Here is a 16,511-nt window from a genome sequence, read left to right as displayed (position 1 = left end):
AGCTGATGACAGTGCCGTAAGAACAAACAAAAGGATGTGGTTTGCTTGTTTTCAGCAATGGCTTATGCAGAAATGACAGCAGCTGAAAAATACTATTTCAGTAGTTAAAAACGTGGAGATCCTGTCACTGTCTGGGACCCAGCAGATTGTAGGTCCAGGCTCAGGAGGAGTAGGATGTATCCCACAGCAGTTTCTCCTTCCTCTTCTCCATCTTCTTCACTGGTTACACACATGACCAAGTCCCTGATTAGTCGCATCGACCCAATCGAATCATTTCATGCCAACTGTATGTTGGTGTCATGTTTGACAGAAACTCCAACTGATTCCTTTTTTCCTAAGGTATGTGAAGTACAAAAAGCCGCAAGGTGTAACTGGGTGGCAGGTGTCCACAGATCCACACAGAAGAGCAAGGGCTCTTATGTTGTCTGTTTGCCAAAGTAGGAATCTGCTAAATAAATTCTTCTCCCTCACTGTGGCATTTCTGACTTGTTTCCATATTGGCAAACTGTCTTCATTGTCTGGCTCAGAGAAGCAGCTTCCCCCAGTGTTTATGTTCTATCTGAGATACTTAACCCATTGCATGGTAAATTTTAGAGAGCGTCCAGATCTTGGATTCCTTTACATCAGATTCACTTTAATATAGCTCACTGGCCTTAGCTGCAACCACTAAAAAGGCTTTGGGGATACATGTTTCTAATTTTCCTGTCTTGACTTTTTCCTGTGTCTCCTCACACCTAGTATTTTATGTGGTTGCACCACTGCAGCTGGTTACCTTGAATTCCAGGCTGTTACTGATTGTACGAAATCAGCGTGCTGGCCACTAAGGCCGAGGTTTTAAAGCACAGACTGAATACATCGTCTTATAGCTGGACTTTCATTTTGTGAAACTTCAGTGAAATAATAATAAATAATTATCTCTGTCTACTTCAAAGACACCGTAAGGATTCGGTGACAATAGTAATTGTCAACCTACTACATTTTTGCACCATTAAAAAGAACTGTATCTTGACAGAGAGTGGTATGATTAAACTTACCAGCAAGCATGAAGGCAAAAAGAACAGCTAATTAGGACTGACATAAAAACCCCAATAACATGCGCTGTTCAGAAACGTCCAAAGCACTTAAGTCCACAAGTGACAAGTGTTGGTTTTACCCAACTCAGGTGAGGAAAAGTGGAGAAACAGAGAGATATGATAAACAGGATCATCAGGTACTCAGTCATTTGTGTTGTGTCATCTCTGTCTTTCTCCTTTAAACGAACTTTTGACAAAGGGCCTTTACAAGCAATGTGTAGTTGCACATAACATAATCTTCTAATTAAATATACTACAAGGAAAGATGATTTAATTTTTGCACTTTGAGGACACTTTACTGCATCTAATAAAAACATGACCTCAGTGGTAATGTTACAGACATTTTCTGTTTTCCCTTTGGCAGATCCCTCGGTTACAGGAGTAATCATCTGTCTAGAAGTGTGGCTATTAACTGAAATACATCAAGACTTCTGCTTGTGTGTATAACAGTCGATGTTGTAGCAGAAGCAGTGAAGCCCTTCTAGTGATTCTGAAAATAGACTGTGATTTGAACTTGTCCTAATATTTCATTGTGGACTTGAGAGACTGATGATGACCGATCAGTAGTTACTCAGGTAGTGGAGGCTGCTGCTGACCAGCATCCTAAACTGAAGGTAGTAAAGTCACCAGAAGTTGTCAATATCTTCAGGATAATATCTGAAAAAAATCATCTTGGCCTCTGTAGTCAGGTGATGTATTTTAGAATGTCCAGAAAAATGCCTAAGAGCAGCTGTGTGTCGGGTGATAAAAGCCTTGCCGTGCTGAATCTCTGACCTTCTTTTGAAATCTTTAGTGAGCCCGTGGGCTTGAAGACCAAGAGGAAGTTATTTGAATCTATGAATAAACAGCAGACCCAGTTTTTGGAATTAATATTTCTTAGGGATAATCTCATTTATACACACCAGGCACTACATTACATGAAAGGTAATTCAGAAGGGGAGATGTTAGAGGGGCTACAGCAACCTCAGTTTCTGTAACTACTGCAACCTCAGAGCCAGCTCATCCAAAATTAAAACTGTCTGGTTGTCAACTTTATCATTTCACCCAAAGGAAAACTGACAGATTCTAGATAATCTACTCTCTAAGTCCTCCTTTCGAGAGCACTCTCCCACTGGAGCCCGATGCGTGTTTTTTCGCAATTGCAGGTGAACCAAAACTGGGGACACAGAGCAGTCTTCATTATCTCTTCTCACCGAGTATCTCATTAAGTTCTAACAGCCTGGGTCTCCCACGGCTGATGCTCAATGATAACATTTCTTTTATAATGTTAGATTTTAAAAAAAACAACCACCTTTGCATAACCTTACTGAGATTACTTGATCTAGTGGGCTATCTATAGAGTGTTTTTTACTTTCAGTCTGTCTACCATGATAAAAATGAGCCTCCGTGTCATACAGATTCAGCTTCTTTCATTTTAATCAGATGCCCATCAAATGCAGGCAAGGCATAACAAATATTCATGACAAAAAGGCAATAATCTAAGACTTTGAATTACTTTAGCAATTCCAAATGCTCTCTGGAAAACATGGGTGCAACTGGAATCATAATCGAGGCCTGATTCATCACATTGGCATTACTGACAGGGAAAAATGCTCTAGAAAATAGCTTTCAAGGATATGAGTGTGAATGTGTGCCTCTGTGTGTGTGTGCTGAGCATGGGGAATTATTAATCTCTTGTAAAAAGCCTTCTGATTCCTTTAAGGAAAAGCCGACATATAGCAAATTACATGCTAACCTAGGCAAAAAAGTGGAAAACAGACATTAGACTATTGGACAAATTCCTATTACGTTGTTGGCCTTGCAATGCAGGATGTAATTTCCACACTACATTTTCCTAAATCAAGATTTTCAAGATCAGTAATATTTTGTGATGTGAATAAACTTTTACTAAGGAAGACAAAGGGTATCAACTGTGAGACTAGTGACTGTGCCACCTGTGACCCTTCCTGTCTTTCTCATTGCAGTCTAGATATTAATGCTGTACTTTAAATATATGAGACTGCTTAAATCACATTGAGCCCTCCTCAGGGGAATGCTAAACAAACAGAGAACCTGTTAACATAACATTTATCAGCACACACACTGGCAGAAACAGTCTCAGAGATTTTGAATAAATCACAGAGCTGTTTCCATCTCCTCATTTTTATTTTTTTCAGACGACATATACGGACAGATGACTGTCTTAAGTAATTGGTGGTAAAAATTTTATATGGCAGGTTAATAACAGGACTTACATGTTCCAGTAAAACTCCACAATGTGATCAATTTGGCACTCATTAGTTATAAATATTTTATAGTATTTGTATTTAGCCACTGTGTAAGACAATAGTGGCTAAGCTGTGCCTGTTCCAGGCAAAGCTGAAGGAGTTTGGAGCTATTCCATCATCCAATATTATAGTAATTTCCATCTTTTGAATCTGTCTCAAATGGAATAAAACTGTCCAGTCATGCTGTGCAACAATATTTTCTCAAATGTGTATCAACTCTTTTGGAGACCTGTTAATTTATATTCTACATATTAAAGTGCTTTTCCAGAGGGAGGAAGTTGGAAAGGGCTGGAGGGGAAGGAAAAGAATCTTGTCCAAATATTTCACAATTCACTCAAACTCTAGTTAAGTGCTGAGTCCCTGTCAGCTTTCATGACTATATTTCAGCCCTTGTTTCAAAACATACGCTGTTCCAGTCTCCACCGAAGTCCCTACTGGTTGGTACCTCTTACTCCACCTTTGATCAAGTTGCACATGGTCACTCCAAGCTGTCAGGCAGCCTTCACTTCCCCTAAGAACACATGCAGATCAGGCCTGGTGGGGCTGCTGCAATACAGAAATCACAAGTTTTGGGTTGGGTTTTCTTTGCACAGTACGGTATACTAATTTAAATCCCTCTACCAATATAACTTTGCTCTTTGGAAGAGAGCCACAGTTCTAAGTCTCCATTTCTGCCTCTGGGAATAAAGGCTATACAATTTCTAAAAAAATACTCTTAAGGATTGATGTAAGAAAAACCAATGCATAACCAACCATACGTATTTTTGAACGTCCTTTAAATGTTGCTAGCACAACAGTCCAAACCATCGTAATGATTTATGTGTTGCTCAAAACTTGAAGGCAGTCAAGAGTCATGGCAATCCACAGTGGTGTCCTAGAAATCTGTGAAGCTCTAAGGAAGGAGTAGCTATCTTGTGGTGTCTTCTGAGCCTATTTTTCCAACCCTACCTAGAGTTCAGAGCAGTATGGAAACACTTCTACCTTCCTGAAATCAGGCAGCTGTAGATCAAACACTTTATATACCTCAGAGCATTACGGGGAATTGCTGGTAGGTCACTGATATGCAAAGCTAACCTTTAATTGTCTTCAAATGTTTTAGGACCGTTTAAATTGCAATTCTACAGGGAAAGGAAGATGGAAGTGTGAAATAAAGAGTCTATGGGCCTGATTCATGAAAAAGTTACAGACCATTTACATAGGAAAGGAATGCATGAAAATCCTTTACAGTGTGCCTATGTGATTTATTAAATTCCTTTTCCCTGTGTAATCGCTTAACTGCACTTGAAAGGTGTGGATTCCAGAGATGAGAGAAAAAGGCTGAAGAAAATGAGATAGAGCATTGTAGCTTGCTTAAGGTTTGTACCCAGCAGACAGACAAAAAAGTAACTGTGGTGAACACAGAAAACATTTTTGAGGTTCAGGAGCCTGTCTTCAAGGTGCTCATTGATGATGAGCTCATGAGTGCTGAAAGTTCTCCTGTGCTGGAACAGGAAGTACTACTATACTGGAACGTGAAAAATGTTGCTGTGTTAGGGGATTTTTGTTTTGTTGGTGGTGTTTTTATAGTAACCTCAGTATATTAAAAACCTGGGGGTAGCACAGCTGTAATGTTGAACTCCATAGTCAAAGGAAGATCCAGCAAAGCTAAACACGCAGTATGACTGAAAATATTCTCTCCTACTTACTGTTCTTTCTTCAGCATCTTTTCTTTGTCTGCCATTAAAGCACTTATGTCAGACAGTTTCACCAAGGGGTAGAGATTTCCCTTTTTGCTGCCCTAGTAGCAATGGCCTGTGGAGGGCTAATAATCGCTTGCTTATTTTGCTCTGCCTCTCCATTCAGTCTGGAACGGTGTTATCTGTGGCCCCCAGAAATGCTTGCTGACTGTGCCTTACAGGTCCGTGTTCAGGATCAGAGACCAGCATTGGTCAGGAAGGGCTGGTTTTTTGATGTGGAGTGAACTTCCTGCCAGTCGCTTCTAAGTGTAGCTTACAGTAAACAAAAACATATAATGAGAAGACTGAAGAGTGGAACCAGGAATATATTCTGAATATGCAAAGTGGGATCCTGCAGTTAGTTATGGTTCACTAAGGTTTAAAGTGGGAATTTCTTTACTCACATTACAGACAAAATTGTTTAATATCACATTAGATAAAACTTTGTCCCTATTCAAGGCAGGTTCTGAGCAGACAAGCCATTGAAGAACAGGGTTGGAGAAACGGCATCAGACCTTATCAAAATGTACGTGAGACTAGACTTTCTTTTAACTATCCGTAAGTGAAAACTTGAATGGCTAAGGAAAATAGAGACAGATGGCTAAAGAAATGTAAGAGAGACGGGAAAAGGGAGAATTAGAAAAAGTTATTTGATAAATAGATAACAAAGAGAAGGGAATCTGGAAGGTTTCTTTATTTGAAAAGGAAGGAAAACAGGAAGTTTTTTGTAGGAAAACAGGAAGTCACTAGAGGAGAGAGAAAAAGAACGCAAAAATCTCCCAGCATCTCTTACATCTACAGTCATTTGTTCTAGTCATAGAGTTCATTGCTGAATGTTAAAATATATGAGCTGGCAAGGCAAGATATTCAGCCAATATGGAGAAGAACAGAGAACCTGCATCAATCTATATTACCATGGGCTGTGCTAGAGTCCAAATGAAGAGGATAAGCTGAATGAACTCTGTGTGGCCTGGAGGGTATATAGGACACGCAGGACGATCCAATCGGGACATGTCCTGGGTGATGTTGGAGAGACTGAACAAGTATGTATGAAAAACATGAGAGTGAGCTGAGGTATGTGGGTTGAGCTGGCATGGAGGTAGAATGAATTTCTGCACATACCAAACAAACGGTTTGGTTGTATGTATGATTTAGAAGATAAAAAAGGAGCTTTTTTTGCTGTTGTTTCGCTTAGCAACAGCAACAAAAACGAGTACTCATCTGGGACTGTCAATTGCTCAGCTCATTAAAATATTAAGAAAGAACACATCTTAGCAGAGCTCTGAGCCTGCAGAGCTGCCAAAATCAGCCTCCCAGTAGCCAGGGAAGGAGTGCTGAGAGTTTTTTCTCCCTTTTCCCTTTTACCCCCTCTTGTCATCAGTTTTGAAGCAGACTGCTTCCTACCATTAGTTTTCACTATCTACTTTTCTTGTGTCTCAAATAAAGAGGCCTGGGGCACCATGTTCCAAGGCTTCTTCAGCAAATAATACAGATTAATGTCCATCCCAGAAGACATGTTGTAACAGGTTTCTTTTCCTCAGGTCCTCATGTAGTCAAAGCAATGCAAAGGTTCCCCTGCCTGCCATGACAGCCAGATTTATGTAAGAGGAATAATAGAACCAACTGAAAACATAACTGAAGGGTCTGAAAATATTGTAGCTTGTTTGATTTTCTGGATGCCAGAATACATTGCTTAATATAGCAATATGAGTAATTTCAAGACATTTTGACTGACTTTATGAAATTCGGTGGTTGTTGCTATGGTGGCTTGACCCCGGCCAGCAGCCAAGCACCCACACAGCTGCTCACTTATTTCTCTCCTCTACCTGGTGGGATAGGGGAGAGAATACAAAGAAGAAAAGTGAGAAAACCCATGGGTCAAGTTTAATAGGTGAAGAAAAAAGATGTGATGTCAAGCGATGCAAAGGCAATGACTCACCACCTCCCAGAAGCAGCCCAATGCCCAGCCAATCTCCTGTCAGACGCCACCTTGGAAGAAAATCTCCGCTTCTTTGCCTTCTACCTCCGTTTTTATTGCTGAGCGTGGTGCCGTATGGTATGGACCATCCCTTTGGCCACTTCAGGTCCGCTGTCCTGGCTGTGTCCCCTCCCAACTTCTTGCCCAGCCCTAGCCTACCCGCTGCGGGCACAGAGTGGGAAAAAGAGTGCAGTGCAACACTGTTCAGCAGTAGCCAAAACACTGGCATGTTATCAACACTGTTTTAGCCACAAATCCAAAAAAGCAGCACCATATGGACTGCTGTAGGGAAAGTAACTCCCAGTTAATCCCAGACAGACCCAGTACGGTTGCTGTAGTGGACCTATTCGCTCATAAATTCTGAATATAACTGGTACCACAGGAAAAGAGAACAGAACGAAAGAGTGAAAATACTGATTTTAAAATGTGGCTGTTTTCATTTCACAATATAGTGCATTCTCTCATGTATAACTCTAATTTCCTGCCCTCTATGTATAAGGTGAGGAACAGTAGTGGTTTTGACAAGGTAAAAGACTAGTCTTCTGCATTTTCCTTATTTCTTTTGTTGCTCCCTTTTAATTTATTTACCATGGCTCCTTCTTTTCCTTTTCCTCCAGCCTCAATTTTCTATTTCTCCCCAGTACATTCCCATCTTCAAGTTAGCCAGACCCAGTAAACCAGTAGGTATCACCACTGCCCTCCTCCAGCTTTGGAGCCCGTGCGTTCCCTTCTGTCCACCTCGTGTGCAGCAGCTGAATGCTCCATTGCTTTGGAGAGCCAGGATTTCTCTAAAATGGTCTGCTCAGCTTCTAGGCCAAGAAATATACGCTTTCAGTATCCTAAAACCAGTATCATAAAATACTTTACAGTATCCTAAAAGCAATACGAGGCGTAGCCTCTTAGGAGATATTACTGATGTCTTAGACCCTTCATTTTCTGTGCTGTTGTCTAACGTCTTTTAAAAGTTTATTTACAGAGGTACCCTCCTGATTCTCCATGTTGCTGATGTCAAGCAGCTCTACCAGAAGCCTTTGAGAAGGACAACAGAAAACGACGTGTGGCAACTAGAGCAGATAGGGGAAATGAACTATGTTTAATCCGTCGTTCTAAGAAGGGCAGCATCCTTGCTCCCTCAGCTGTGGCCAACACGATCTGAGAGAACAGTTCCTGCCACAGCTGTTAGGACAGCTGCGTTGTAACGCTGAGCCAGAAAGTACAGCAAAGAGACATGCTCATACAGAGGTGGCACCTTGAGGTGGTTGTCTTGTTTTCAACCCTTTTGATCATCAGAGTTAGGTGCAATGGCCCATGGCTGATAAACGCCAACACAGGAGTCACAGCAATATAATCTGTTGCAGGCTCAGTCTAGGCCCTGCCTTCGTACTGTTTGTTGGGGTGCTGGGCGCTCTCAGATTTCAGCGGGGAATTCGGTCTGAAGCTGGGAGCTAACACAGGTAGGGTAAGGTCTCTGGTGCCTGCACTTCTTGGAGCTGTACTTCTCCAGCAGGAAGGGAACCCTTGAAATAAACACCTGTGATGAGATCCTGCAGTGCTCTGCCTGCCAGTGCTGCTTTAAATACCGTTCATCAGGCCAGACAGCCACCTGACGCCTGCACTGGACTTTCTGTGACCGCTAAGACAATCTGCCGTTGTTTGTGTAGCTTCTAAGTCCTGTCTTTCCTCCTGGGTAGCATCCCCTTCCAAAGCGGCGTGGTCCTAAGTGCACTGGTGTGCGTCTAGATCCAGCCCTGGGCCTTCTGTGCAGTGTCACAATAAAAGCATCTCCTGCAGCCTGTTTCTTTCAAATGCTTCTCAAGTGCCAAGTCAGAAAATGTTAGGGTTTTTGTGGAAAGAAAACAGCTGTTTATTTTATTTTATTTGAATGATGGTGTGGATTTTAATTCAGCAAAGACATAAAGTATGTTGGTAAATTGTGAGTGTGTGTAGGTGGGTGTGTTAGTGGGTGTAGGGAGCATATGGAAGAAACTTCGGCACGAGAAAGCAACCAACAGAAGGGTTTTAAGGCGTATAAGACAAAGCAGACTTCTTCTCTTAGTGCATTTTCACTCTCCTTTTGGCAATGGTTCACGCTACAACCTTTTTCTCCTGCCCTCCTAGTTGTTAAATTATACTCAGATCTCTCTAGATTTGCTTTGAATGTAATTCTTGAGTTTGTAGTTCTAGGACTGGAAAGGTAACAGCTTTCTGTTACCCGTTACACAAAATTAACAAAAAACTTAGTTTGCAATGCAGAAAACTGTACGGTAAGGTGTTGTGTGTGTTCACTGTGCGTACACTTCATGCGTTAACCAGGAATCCCAGTCGCGAATCACTAATCGTAGCCCTAGTGCCCCACTTTTGCACAACAGCAGGGCGAGAGCAGAATTCCAAGCTCGTAAGGCCCCCGCCAAGAGGTCCGCTGAGGCCGCCAAGTTCATGTGTCCCAGCCGCGCCTGGGGGCTCAGTCCCGCCTTCGGGGCTCGCGCCTCCAGCCCCGGGCCCCACCTTGCCCCGGCCCGCCCGGCCCGGGGGCGCGGGGCCCTGCCGCTGCCGGTGGCGGGGCCGGGGCCGGTGGCGGGGCCGGGGCCGGTGGCGGTGGCGGGGCCTGTGGCAGTGGTGGGGCCGGGGCCGGGGCCGGTGGCGGGGCCTGTGGCGGTGGCGGGGCCGGGGCCGGTGGCGGGGCCGGTGGCGGGGCCTGTGGCGGTGGCGGGGCCTGTGGCGCTGGCGGTGCCGTTGCGCGGCGGGAGCGTGCGGGGGCAGCATTGCCCGCGGAATGGCGGCGCCGGCCGGGGCGGGGGGCGGTGGGAGGAGGAAGGGGGAGGGAGGGGGAAGAGGTGGGAGGGGAAAAAAAAAATCATAAAAAAATTTCCCCCTTTCTGTGCCTCCTCGGGCTCGGCTGAGGCTCTCTTTGCGGCGTAGTCGGGAGCGGCTTTATCGCGGCTCTTTCGGGAGAGGTATTTAAAAAAAAGATAAAAAAAAATCAGGTCAGCGCCAGCACCTAGTGCTCACTGTAGCGCCAGTGACACCTCTGCCTGGGAACCATTCAAAAGGCTTTCAGCAGGATTTCTAACTCGTTATGTGCTTAACCTGAAACATATTCATCAAAAACGTGGGACCTTACGTTGAATAACAGATCCAGAGTATTGAGTGCTCGGTGCTCTGAAAACGGGCCAGATACTCAGAAGAATAGAATAGAATAGAATAGAATAGAATAGAATAGAATAGAATAGAATAGAATAGAATAGAATAGAATAGAATAGAATAGAATAGAATAGAAATTCCAGCTGGAAGGGACCTACAATCTAATCTAGTCCAACTGCCTGACCACTTCAGGGCTGACCAAAAATTAAAGCATGTTATTAAGGGCATTTTCCAAATGCCTCCTAAACACTGACAGGCTTGGGGCATCAACTATGTCTCTAAGAAGGCCGTGCCAGTGTTTGACTACTGAAGAGATCAGTTCCTCTTTGAGCAACTATGCAAAGGCTCAGATTTTTTTGACAGGCTTTGCTCTGCAACATCCAGCCGAAGCAGGGTGGCACTCTTTGTGCAGCGCCTTTAAAAGCGTACATCTCAGGAGTAAAAGAGACGAGGAATAATGGGGATTATCCTAACGCCTTTTGCAGTAGATACACTTTACAGTTTATTTATAAGGTCTGCTCTGGTAAATTTTGGAAATCTTGGTTAATGCTACCATAAACCATTACCTTCCCAAGAAACATTTTGTCAAAGGTGCTTCCGTGCCTTGGGAGCATAAATTCTACTCAAAGCCAAAATGAGAATTATGTTCCCAGTCACAGAGGCGCTTTTGAAAAATGTACATGGAGCGCTTGGGCTCGGTGCAGGCAACAGATCGTATTTCACTACCAAGTCTCATTTTTGAGATGCAAGTAAAACCCAAGTAAAAGCATGGAAGGCTTGCTCACCTTGCTTCGGATCTGTGACAGTATCAGGTGTTTACAGTTTGTATTTCTAGGTACACCTGATGCCAAGGGGGCTAGCTGTAATGGTCAGCTTTTTTTTCCAGGTGCCAGCTCACTTATGCTTATGGTCCTCATCCTAACTTGGATTTTTAACGTCCTTAGATGGGGCTCCAGAAGAAGAGTTAACGTGGGGCTTTCCTTTTACTGACCGTACACTGGACAGCACCAGTCAGTATCAGGGAGAGAGGGCAGAAAAGAAAATCAAAAAGGAGGAATAGGAACAGAAAGAGGGGGGAAGAAAGATAGAAAGGGGAGAAAAGAGAAACATGGTGGTAACGAAGGAAGAGTCGTCCCAAGAGCGAAGGCATGCAACGTCTGACGACAAAAGAGAAAAAACAATTTTGTCAATCCTCCTGCCCTGTTTACAGTTCTTAACCCCCCAAGTTCTGTAGAGAAGTAATTTTTTTTTTACATCTCAGTAAAAACACCGTTTTCTACTTCTGAGGACACAGAGAAAACTATGAAAATGTAAGAGTAGCCCCCAAAGTCTAAGTATGCCTATGCCATGTGCTGCTGTGTAGTGCAAAGACGACGAATTCCAACAGAGTCTGGCCAGTTACCCTGCAGCTGTACAGGAGACACAAGCCTGTGCTATGCTCCAGGCGCCTGGGCCAACCTGTACCTGCAACAGCATCCCCACACCATCCTGAAGTCCGCTAGGTAGACCAGAAAGCAAGTGAAATCCTCTCACAGTGTTGTATCTTAAAAGGTCTCTGTAATTCACAGCTGACTCAGGACTCAAAAATTATCTACCTCATCAACTAAGGACCTAAAGAGCATTGGGCATGTTCTCCTCTCTGATGACATATAGCCATATACCATTTGCAGGATACCTCACTGTTGACCTGTCACTGCTTACAAGGGAATCTTCACAACAACCTAATCTGACCCATTACTGCCGTCCTCATTTTACAGGAGGGAAGAGGCCATAAATACACAGCTTACTTACAACCACTGCAAAGTTCAACGCCAGTGTCACAAGCTAAAAGTTCTTGTCTCTGAGGACTGTGCTCACACATACCTGAACTCCATGTGCACCAGAGAGAGGTTCTTTGTTTCTTTGAAATAAGGTGTCTGAAAGTATCATAGAAGAAAAAAAAATCTTTTAAATAGAATTTGGCATTCTAGCCAAACATTTTAAGAGATGCAAATTGCAACAAGTTCTGCAACAGAAAGGTTTCCATGGTCCAACGCTTTCTGGTAATTTCAGAAAAAAAAAAAGAGAATCTGAATAGAATATCTGACCTTTTCAATATGAAAATAAAGACTTTGACCTGATTCCTTCTTTTTCGGGGAAAAAAAACACAGCCAAGACCAAAAGAAGTCCCATTTAAAGTCTTTTGTTTGCATTCAAATAGGAAATAAATACAAATTTGAAACCTTGATAGTGTTGTAAAGTGGAATTGAAGGCCTTTGGCCAGCTCTTTTTATCTCTTGAAATCACTTTGTGACAGATATCAAGAAGTTTGGCCACCCCTGATACATGTTAGAGTGTGCACTCAGCATTTGAAATACAGAATATGAAATTGCTCACAGCACATTAAGAATGCTCAGCAATGTGCAATTTTAGGGTCACACTTTACGCTGTAAGACACATTTTGCTGTTAGCAATCTTTTTTCTCTCACTAAGCACACATTATTTGAGTTTTCTAGTTGAGCATACACCTAAACGAATTTTTACTTTTTTTAAAGAGGGCCACAAATTATCATCAAAAACCGGGGTCTCAAATCAGCTGTTAGTTGAAGACTATCTGCTTCTTCTGAAAGTCCTATATAATCCTTACATCAATATCCTTTATAGCAAAGCATGAATTCAGAGGATAGAAAACCACAAGCCCAATTAAAAAGGCATTATATACAAATTGCACATTGAAGGTAGTGTGATTTTTTAAAACAAAATTCTGTCCTCTTGCGAGGTTTTTTGTGTGACCTTTCTTCAGTTCCTTAGTTTATTTTCTTTTTCAAAGACTTTCAACGACGACTGCTTTTCATCCATTTTTCCCAATAAAAAATAATGCTAGCTGCCTCCGCTTTTCCACACCCTCTCTTTTGCTTCCTCTACAGGCGGTTGATCGACCAGTCCTTTAAAAGGGGGAAAAAACAGCTTTGGGGAGCGCCTGTCAAATAAGAAAGTTGCACAGTGATGTGACTCTATGTGTGTGTGTGTGAGAGAGAGAGAAATCAAATAAAATCCAGAGCTGAAAAAATAACTCACTGTATGTAGCATAGAAGAAAAATCGTGATGAAGTCCTGAGCTAACTCACATAATGCTTTCAGGAATCAGAAAAATGACACTGTCAAAACACAACATTAGTTTTCAGAAGCCTCCAGGCAAAATTTTATTTATTTAAAGTTAGCTCCTATTTTAATAACAAAAAAGTGGCAGCATATTCTACATCAAAGAAAAAACTTTTCCTAATGTTTCCATTCCTCTTGTGAAGTACCAGAGCTGAAGTAGCGGAGCTGTCTTTCTCTAAATAATTACGTGAGTGGCAGGATCTCAACCTGAGAAAGCTTTTTGTCTGCACTGGGGACTGTAGCGTAAAGAGAATCACATTTGGCTTGCCTAATCTGAGCAGCAGTATGAGACAGTCTGAATTTCAGTATTTAAATAGTTAGTTTTAAACAAGATCCACGACAATCAAAGGCAAGTCCTGAATCAACATCTTGGTACACTGTGGTGCCTTGATGGAGGAGGAGTACAAATGAGAAGCACATTCATGGGCTATAGCTCTCCAGTCAAGACCCATTGGCCGCGGTCCTTGGGGCAGTGCCCAAGAGAAATGTCCCCTAATAGCACGAGGGCACGCAGTTGGTGGCTCCTCTTGCATATTACCCTCATTTCAGGCATCTTCACCTTCAGAAGCCAGATCAAAGCACACTGTTAGAGTCGCTGAAGCATTTACTATTTTATACTGTGTTGAAAGGATGAGATACATTTTGAAGTGCACTTCTGGATCTGTTTCCTGGAAAGTCTATTTATTCCTCTTTGTTCTTCATACGTTAATCTTTTATAATTACATCTAGAAATAGTGAGAAGGCAGTCCAGGGTCCATTCCTTCAAAGGCATCCTATAAATAAAGAATAACCCCTTTAGGTCCCTGGACCTGCTGTTTGCCTTTTAAGCTTGGCTTCCCCACCAGTTCCTAATAATACCATTCCTTTGGCACTGACTTCTCGTCTGTGTTTCCTTTCTATTATTTCATACCATTTAACACCTCCTGCTTTGAACCTTAACAGATCCAGCTCCGGAGCTGTGCAAATTTGGTTCAGTTACAAAAGGCTCTACATTTGCATGTATCTGGGTCTTGCTGCAGAACGGTTGGGTCTGTGTGGGAGTAGGACTGAACTTTGTTGAAACGAGATAACTCTTCCATCTGAGAAATATATTTCTTCCTTCTGGACCCCTCTTCTTCTATAAGCAGCAAAATAAACTACTGTCAAGGCAGTGACCAACAAAACCGTGGGAATCAGCAAAGGTGAAGCAATGCTTGCACGACCTTGCACCCCTGATGCAACGTCACACCTACCCCAGAGAAACAATGTCCTTCTTGTGAAGTGGGGGTATGGCAATAAGACGATGTACCAAGGATGTTATGGTTATTGAGAATATAGTCTGCTGCCCGACAGAGCCCAGAAGAGGGATGTTTCCCTTCTCTCATGGTAAAATCTGAAGTGGAACAAGTCTTCTCATGAGTAACAAAGTAATGCCGCCAGCTGCCTGCTGATGTGGTCTCTCTGCGGTAACTGTGCTTCTGCCAAAGCAAATACCCCTACCTGGGGACTGCGGAGAGCGGAGGAGCTCTTCTCCCAGCAGCGTAACCGCAGAGACCTGTCTCCACCCACACCGCCAGCATGTGTGTGGCTGTCCCAAGCAAATTTAACACAATGGACTTGTAAAGCACTTTGGGATTGTTGGGGATGAATCATCCCGCAAAACGTATCATTAATGTTACTAGATGCATTATAGACTTCTCCTGTGATCTGAGACTGCTGCAGGCAGCGTGCTGGGAGAAAAGCTCTCCAGATTGTGCTCATGCAAATCGATATCTGTGATCACATTCATTATGGTTCCCACTACAACATTACTTTCACACTCTTGTGTGCTGCTCGCTCAGTCTAAACTTCTTGTTGTTGCAGGTTGTATGACTACAACATAGCGACTCTTTGCCAACACCTTTATAAGGGTGAGAAAACATTATTTCAAAGATAGAAATATGGAAACAGAGGCACAGAAAAACTAATGGATATGCTTAAACTTACCCAGGAAAGGGGCGATGTGATCCTAACATATGTCTCCTGACTCTGGAGTCCCCTAACAGGTTACCGGGTTGAGGCAGCTGTCAATTTGATCAGGGCGTTTAGTTCAGTTTATCTTTTTGTTCTGAAACATTATTTTCTTCTGAACTGGAAATCTGCATAATTTAGAGAAGAGCAGGAATTTCTGAAAGCTGGGGAGGATAAAAGTGAAATCTGACCTATTTTGAGCACATCCTGTTTTTACTGTGGACAGAAAGTCTTGTCAACTGGGTTAAATTATGCAAACTGTATTTCAAAACGATTTAGGATTAAATGACACAATCACAAAACAGCAATATAATAGGAAATGGAGGATGAGCACGCGTATCCAAGAAATGGTTTTCAAACATTGCAAATGAAATGGAGAGTCAAGGCAATGACAAGGCGACTGCTGCCAGTGACACATCCTGTGAGAAGATCCTCAGAACAACCTGACTATTTGGGAATATAGGGAAAAAGCAGACAGTGCTCTAAAATATGAGAGAAGCAGGAAACCACAGGCAAAACCTCGCCGTGAACTAATCCAACAGAAGTAAAAGCCAAGAAATTGTGAGCAGTGAGTCATCAGTAAAAGGGCACTTGCATATAACATACGGGTTCAGTTCACAGGTACCCAGTCTGTTTTTTAAAATTAAAATTTAAAATACGTCAAAAATATTCAGCGTTCAGATGAAAGTTGAAAAAAAAGCTTTCAAGATCTCAAGTCTGTATTTTGAATGTTTGGCTAATACATCAACACAGGCTGGCTGGCTTGCCAAAAATATTAAAATACAACTAAAGAGATCATAAATTAGTAAATTGTCAAGTATTCTTAATATGTATTCCCAATGCCAGACATTTGCAATACTAAAAGCAGGTTACTTAAATAATAAGTGCCAGTTAGCACTCAGAAAGCTCAGGACAGTTTTACTTTAACAGACAGAATAAACTAGGTTTGCTTCAGCAAACCCATCCTGAAAGAAGTAACGAAGATTTAACTTGGACACATGAAGAGTTTCTGTATTTTACGATTTCAGTGTTCATTTAGAGAACTATTATACCATGCAGTACAAACCTTTTATTAAATCAATGCATTCATTTATTTGAAATAAAAGTTTTATTCAATCACTGTATTTGGATAGACTGGACTACTGCACATAGGCAGGAGATAATGGACGGAACGGGGTGTCCTTGAAGGAGAAGAGCTGCTTCAGATC

The sequence above is a fragment of the Phalacrocorax aristotelis genome, chromosome 9, assembly GCF_949628215.1.
Source record: "Phalacrocorax aristotelis chromosome 9, bGulAri2.1, whole genome shotgun sequence".
Classification (NCBI taxonomy): Eukaryota; Metazoa; Chordata; class Aves; order Suliformes; family Phalacrocoracidae; genus Phalacrocorax; species Phalacrocorax aristotelis.
The sequence above is the reverse complement of the archived record's forward strand: the minus strand, read 5'-3'. Positions refer to the sequence as shown.